This window comes from Macadamia integrifolia, unplaced genomic scaffold, assembly GCF_013358625.1.
Source record: "Macadamia integrifolia cultivar HAES 741 unplaced genomic scaffold, SCU_Mint_v3 scaffold1465, whole genome shotgun sequence".
NCBI lineage: Eukaryota > Viridiplantae > Streptophyta > Magnoliopsida > Proteales > Proteaceae > Macadamia > Macadamia integrifolia.
Window position 1 is genome coordinate 1,800 of NW_024868214.1, and position 7,183 is coordinate 8,982.

At 38.3% G+C, this 7,183-nt stretch overlaps 1 pseudogene; it reads right to left on the reverse strand.

Annotated features, from left to right (window-relative positions):
• Positions 1 to 305: 305 nt before the first annotated feature.
• On the reverse strand, positions 306 to 1,204 carry LOC122063819 (annotated as a pseudogene).
• Between the last annotated feature and the right edge of the window lie 5,979 nt (positions 1,205 to 7,183).

A 7,183-nucleotide genomic window follows, 5' to 3' on the forward strand; every position in this document is an offset into this window, starting at 1 on the left:
AATGAAATGCCAAAACAGATTTCACATTTAACAAGGCTAATAAAAGGAACTAAGACACTGTTACAAGCTTTAAAACCCAAAACAGCCATAAGGATTCAGCATAAGGAGAAACAGCATATAAGGACATAGGGATCAGGATAAAGAGAAATGTAATACCAAAACATAAGAATGGTTAAATAAATAGAGGAAAAAAGTACGATCATAAGAATAATGAATCCAAATTTTATCTCTTCCAGAAAGAATAGCTTATATACAACGTTCAGCCAAATAAATGTATCCATCAGTGGAGAAAAATAATCCAGAATTCACATGCACACTAGAGAAGAGCACTCATACTCTACGTATAGCACAGTAAGCAGAAGGCTCAGATCCAAAGCTGAAATAGTGACGCAACTCAGAGGCAAGGATTTCAGGCGAGGAAATCTCTGTAACTAGGTTCATTCCCTGTGATGGAATTACGAGCCAAATGTAACGGGTTGAAATCGTCTGCAATTCCGATCTCATACAATTCCGTGTAATATCACTTTCAGGCGGTGACACGTGTATTGATACCAATACAATGGTCCAGATCTGGTACAACTAATAAAACATTAAATCAATGAAGAGGCATTTAAATCAAATCTAGACCATTGCATTGGTATCAATACACGTGTCACCCCCTGAAGGTGGTATTTCACGGAATTGTACGAGATCAGAATTGCAGACGATTTTTTTCCCAAATAATGTAACACTTCCAGCTTCTGCCTACCACACTTTTCAAAAATGTTGACATTTGGGGTAGTACAGACATTATACAACAATCGGCGCCATGTTTCTCTGGTATACATGAGCCAAGCAATCACCGGAGCTGCCGAGAACTAATCAACGTCATCCAAAAAAATTGATAGGCAATGCAAACCCCTGATCTGGAATATCGTTTGGGTTATAATGATCTCCAGTCGACTAGTTGTGACATCACGATAAACAGGCCAATCATTGGAGTTGAATGAAAGGGTGTGGAGGTGATTCCAGTAGGATTCTCTCCACTTCCGGCAAGTTGCAGAGGCAATCACCACATCCCTTGCAGCTCCAAGCTGGGAAAGTATGTTCCCTATGACTTCAACGGGAAGGCATTCCATAATCAACAGAACATAACCAAATAAACTTTGTTTAAGATGCTACTCTTTCTGATTCTATGGGACTTCATAAAATTTTGCAAGATTAATTCTCACTTTTCATAGTCAAAGGATTACTATATTCCATCGGGTTTATTACATCGATTAGATCGTCATAAATAAAACAATTATTTCCCATCGATTCACCAGGAAACCTTTATATCCGATCATAACATCTAGTATCTGGGTTTTGCAGAAGTAATTCAGGTGCTTTTATTTGTAAACAAACTCCAATATCCAATTCAGAGAGAATCAGAGGAAGCTTAAACCCAGCAGCCATGTGTCAACCGGAACATCGAGGAAATTTTATTAATTGAATCAGAACTCACGAACTTTAGAACCAATCGATCCACCCATTTTCCAAAGAATTCATTTTCTTGGAGGAAGAGCGGATGCTCCAAACATTATTGAACTGACGACAATCCAAGAGAAGTGAAATCTAGCATCTTTGAGTTTCTCACCTGCAACCTAAGAAGTCCAAGATCTTGTCAGAAATCTGGAATGCAATTGATTGAACTTCCACATTCAAACTCCAACGGTTTCGGACATTTAGAACAACGCAGATGATACACACCAGAGAGAGAGACAGCGATACACACTAACCCCGAACGTCGACGATGGCAGCTGGCAGATTGAGGAAACTAAAGAGGGGAATTAGAAATTTGGACGATTTGAAAAGCGAAGGGCATTAATGGAATCAGGGTGTTTGATCCGCTAAGAAAGGAAATGGTCAAGAAACCCTGGGGCCCAGTCCGAGGCCTTGAAGTGTAACTTGGTTCAGTTCGGTTCGGTTTGCTTTTGATTTGATTTCAGTAAAATGGATTCAGTTCTAGTTCATAGAAATAGGGGTGTCAAAACTTAGCTCGAAGCCTCGAACCAATAAAACCGACCGAAAAAATATGAATTGAACCAAAACGATCCTTATTGGATTGGTTTTGGACTGAGGTATGATGGGACCAGCTGAAACCGATCCAAACCGAACTAACCAATAACCAAACCGAATGAAACCGATATCAAAATAAATGATTATGAAATTATAAATTGATAACTTGACTATCCATTTTTTACAATATAAGTGAGAATATTTTTTATTGTAAGGAATTGTTATAAATCATTGAATGTGAGGTTATGAATAGAGAAATTGATTTGTAAATTGTAATAATGCTTCCATTGATTTCCTTGTTCACTACACAAAACTAGTTGGATAGTTAAATGAAAGATTGGATAATAGGGTTCATTTTGTTATTTTAATATTAGTTATCTTCTTAGTAATTTGTTATCCATTGGTTTCAAATTAGTTATGTTTCTCTTACAATGATAAACCATGATTTAATGATAAATTTAAAGTTTTTTTTTTGGTCAAATCTTTGTCACTAAAAGTTATGAATGTAAGATTTCATTATGGTTCAAGCCTAATAATAAACCGATTTAAACCGGTATTAACTCGATATTGAAAAAAAAAAAAAAAAATCAAAATCGAAACCGATCAAAATAAGTTTCTTAATGGATTGGTTTGATCTCATCATTTTGTAGACCGAAACGAAACCGAATGACCAATTGACACCCCTACATAGAAATCAAAACCAAAACTTGAGGCTAATCTGGAGATTCTATTTCGATTCTTGAACTAGTTGACCAACATATTTTTTTGTCAATAAAATTGAAATTTTTGGTTGCCCCAATTAAAAAAAAAATTGGTATGATCTAAAATATTTCAAGTAATTCAAAAAAAAAAAAAATCTTGCAAGCATTTGCAAGTCAATCTATAAAAAATAGATTCTTTGTAATGAATATATTTTTTGGGAGAGGGTTCCCACACCTCCAATGTGGGGAAATCTCCCACACAGACTGGCCCACATGGTTAAGAGAGGAGAGAAAGTATAAAAGAAGCATATGAGATTAGGGAACAAACACATGACCAAAAAAAATTATTCAAATACTTGATGGTTTCTAATAAAATATGCTGAAATGTCACATGAAAATATTCATTAAAAAAAAAAAAAAAAAAAAAAAGTAACATGAAAAAGAAAAAAACTCAATAGACATTATGTTCATCATCAATCGCCTACGATATGCTTTCCATCGTTGTTGTTATGTGCCCACTACCACATTTGTGATGTTCACAAGCTCATTGTCATCAATACCTTTATCATCAACTTCATTTTCATCATCAAATTCTCTCCTCTCTGCTTTTTCAAAAAGCCAATATGATGTCGTTTGCTTCGTAATAAAGTTGTGTATTGTAAAGTAGTTAATCAGTATAAAAAAACTTGCGTCTTGAATTATACATAGACATCATCTTTAGAACAAGAAAATGCATCTTCAAGATGCCAAATGCTCTCTCAATAACAGTTCTCAACAACGTGTGTGTAAAATTAAATAACTCCTCTCCTCCTTATGGTCACCTACGATTAATATTGTTACACCTGTGCCCTAACCACGTAAAATTTGAACTTTTCTGATAGGTCTCGGGCCGGAGGTAGAGAGTAACAATGGGTTTTGGCTTACTATAGCCCATTGCAAAATGGGAAGGAATGACCCTACTTGCCCGTGCATTTTTGTGCACGTCACATTGGAGGGGATTTAAACCTTCCAACCCTAAGCGGTACATGAATTAGCACCTCCTCATATGAGTCCCGACACATATTAGAAATTGTCGGAAGTCCATTTATACATCCTAGGGAAACTCCCTATAGAATGACCAAAGGAGGACAACAAGCAGTCAAGGCATAATACTGCCTTGGCCATCAGAAACAAGGCCACTGAAAACACCTGGGCAAGATCTGGGGGCCCTTGTGGTGCTAAATTAGCTTCGATGCCCAAGGGCCCCGCTACTCACATCGTGGCCAGCCCCGACTAACCTCCCACACTACCTTACACCCTTCCCCATGACTTGTACACACTAGGAGTCTAAGATGGTGGACCCGTATATCCCAAACAACTACTTAACCCACTTAAGTCACGGACAAGTGCCCAACCAAATAGGCACTAAGGCCTTGCACTATAAATAGGGAAAGTGAGTTCATTTCTCACTTCTCACTTGTCCAAAATGTGGGAGAGGGAAAAAAGAGGTAACAAAGGAAGAAGAAGAAGAAGGTGGTTGAGCTCCCGGCTTTGCACTTGGTTGCCGGTTGTTGCTAGAGGTGGATGATACCTTTCCCCAAAACCCCTTTCCTTCATATTTGAGTTGTGCCTTTGAGCAAGGTAGGGAATCACTGGATTGGAGGGTGTGAGCCTAGATCCTGGCATTTCTCGGAGGTCAGGGGAGTGTGCTTCGCCCTCCCCCATATGTCTTCTAGGCTCAAACCAAGCCGGTTGAGCTTTGGTAATATTTTTGACCAAATAGAGAGTTAGGGTTTCAACTGTTAGGTTGCCGTAACACCCAAATGGCTCAGTGAAAATTTGATTTCTTTTGTGAGTTGATACCTGGTTGACAACTTGAAATTTCACCTATCCAAGCTACAACCAAGGTGAGTGGTGGTTGACTTTAATTTTTGAAATGTTTTGATATTGTAGAACTGTATGCATGATGTAGTAATCCTATGTAAATGTTCTAATTGCTCAAATGATTTATGTAAATTTCATAACATTCTATGATATATTGAATTGTGTTAAATATGTGAAACTGGAATTGGATGTATGTTGTAAAATGTGTGACGGGATCCTGTGTGGCCAAGGTGGTTCTGATACCGTGATCGTCGTGTGGATGTTTATATCATGTATTAGGTGTCTATTAGATTTAGATATACTTGTGGATGCACTTTTGTGGCTGGTGGTGATTCCGGTATCATGTACTCCATGACTATTCTAGGATATGGGTGTGTGACCGATGGTAATTCTGATATTCCGTATCCCATACTTAATTGCTTATACGCTAGCTAGGCTTGGACATGGATGTGATTTGGTCGATGGTTGATTCCGATATTGTATGTCATACTAACTGTATCATTATGCAATGTCATACTAACTATATTATTATGCAATGCATGTAGTATATTGTGGTTGGGATTACATTCTCTATGCTACATCCCCTTGCCAATAGGGGGTTAAGGTGTTGAATAACACAACTATGGTATGTTCGATGAACCTTTTTGGAATGCCACTTCCATGGCACAATGTGATTATTACCAAAGGCAGAACTAGTCCAGCATGGCCGATGATAATTTTGATGTCGTGATGCCAAGATGGGATTATCAGGGGTTTTCTAGGTGACTGATGGTCGCATTCCGGGACCAGCAGGCTCCTAATCACAACTAAGATTTGCATTGCTGAGTGACCGATGTGTGAGTTCCGGGACCAAGGATACAACTTAATGCGTCGTAGTAGCATGAACCCGACTTAATTGTATGTCAAGTGGTTTAATTACAAATGGATTGAATCATTTGCATTATGGATCATGTGTTTAATTTTGCATTCATTTGTATTATAGATTATGTATATATGCTTGCATGAATCCCACCCCTCACTGAGCTAGTTAGAGCTCACCCCACGTAAATGTTGCTTTTTAGATGACGATGTAGGTTATATAGTGCCTTTGGGCTGTGACTTTACTTCCTCCGGGCCGAGTACGGAGTTGGTGACTATAGACACCAGAGGCCAAGGAGCCCAACCTTGATTGTGTATGCGACACCTGTGCGTATGCGGCACCTAGAGTTAGGTAGAAGTCTTCTATAATTTTGATACCGAACTATTGGGTGGTATTCTTTTGGAATTATTATATGTACTTGAATTGATGTGAACGAGATAATTCTTGTTATGTAATATATTAACACTAGTTATTATCCCACTAATTTTATGATTACGTTATTATACACTCTGATTCTGCTGAAATTATTTATTTTGATTGGTGTTATGTGATTATTAGAGAATTTTTCACTTGGCACTGACTCTTTCTCTTTTGGTTTGGATCGGAATTCAGCCCCAGACCTTGGTACGCTGAGGTTAAGATTTTCCCGGGTTTCCTCTTGAAGCGGCGCAGCCAGTGAGCTCTTCCCATAGTCATGGTCCCTGTCAGCCAAATAATTAAGTTAAGCCTATCCTGCTTGACCTTCTCAATAAATCAGTCTAATGGGTTCAATTAACACTCCTTACCTTGTAGTCTTCCAGCCCTGCCCCCCTTATTCCTTACCATGGCAAGTCTTTGTGAAAGAACTCCAAGGAGATTCAAATAAATTCCTATCTTTAGAAGTCAATCCCACTTAACAACACTTGTACGCTTGACATGAAAAGTAGAGGCAAGTAGTGTCAAAAGGCCAAGCCTCAACCAGCAAGGGGGGACAGCCACGCCAATCCAAGCAGAGCAACTAGAAGCCCACTCTACCTTCATAGACTCGCAAAACACGTAATGGGCATCGTCCTTCATCTACCACCTTCACTCAGCCTACTGTATAGAGGCCTCGCTTGTCATCTACCTCTAAAAACTAAAAACCTAGACATCAACCCTCGACTAAAAACACACTTGCTCAAAAAACAAAGACAGAGAAAAAAAAGGAAGAAAACAAGAGTGAGAAAAACCCACTTATCAAGACAAGATAGATCACCCCTTTCATTAGTATAATAATGAGTTTCACTCACCCACAAAAGTAGGCCAAAAAGAAGATGGTTAAGGTACTGCCATCAGAGATCCTAGTAGAGGTGTAAGACTGGTAAACATCTTACTCATACTGCTAGTATCCTAGTACTGGGAGTGGTGTGTGACAAATATCATGTTGATGATATTGAATATTCCCAAACTATATCATATACCCAAGTGTATGTGTGTATCCAGAATCATACTCAGGTGTATATGTGTATCCAAAATCAACAATATAGTATTTTCCCACATAATTAAACATAAAAAGTTAAAATTTCAAAGATCATCCAAATTTTTTTGATAATTTTCTTTACAATTATCATATGAAACATCACCTGGTGGCAGATGGAGGAAGTTCAAACAATGAGTGTTCTTGGCTTCCCATAATAGTCGATTGTCATATGCAACACCCTCTCAACCAGCCTAAGGAAGGTGAAGCATATGTCCAATGAGATCG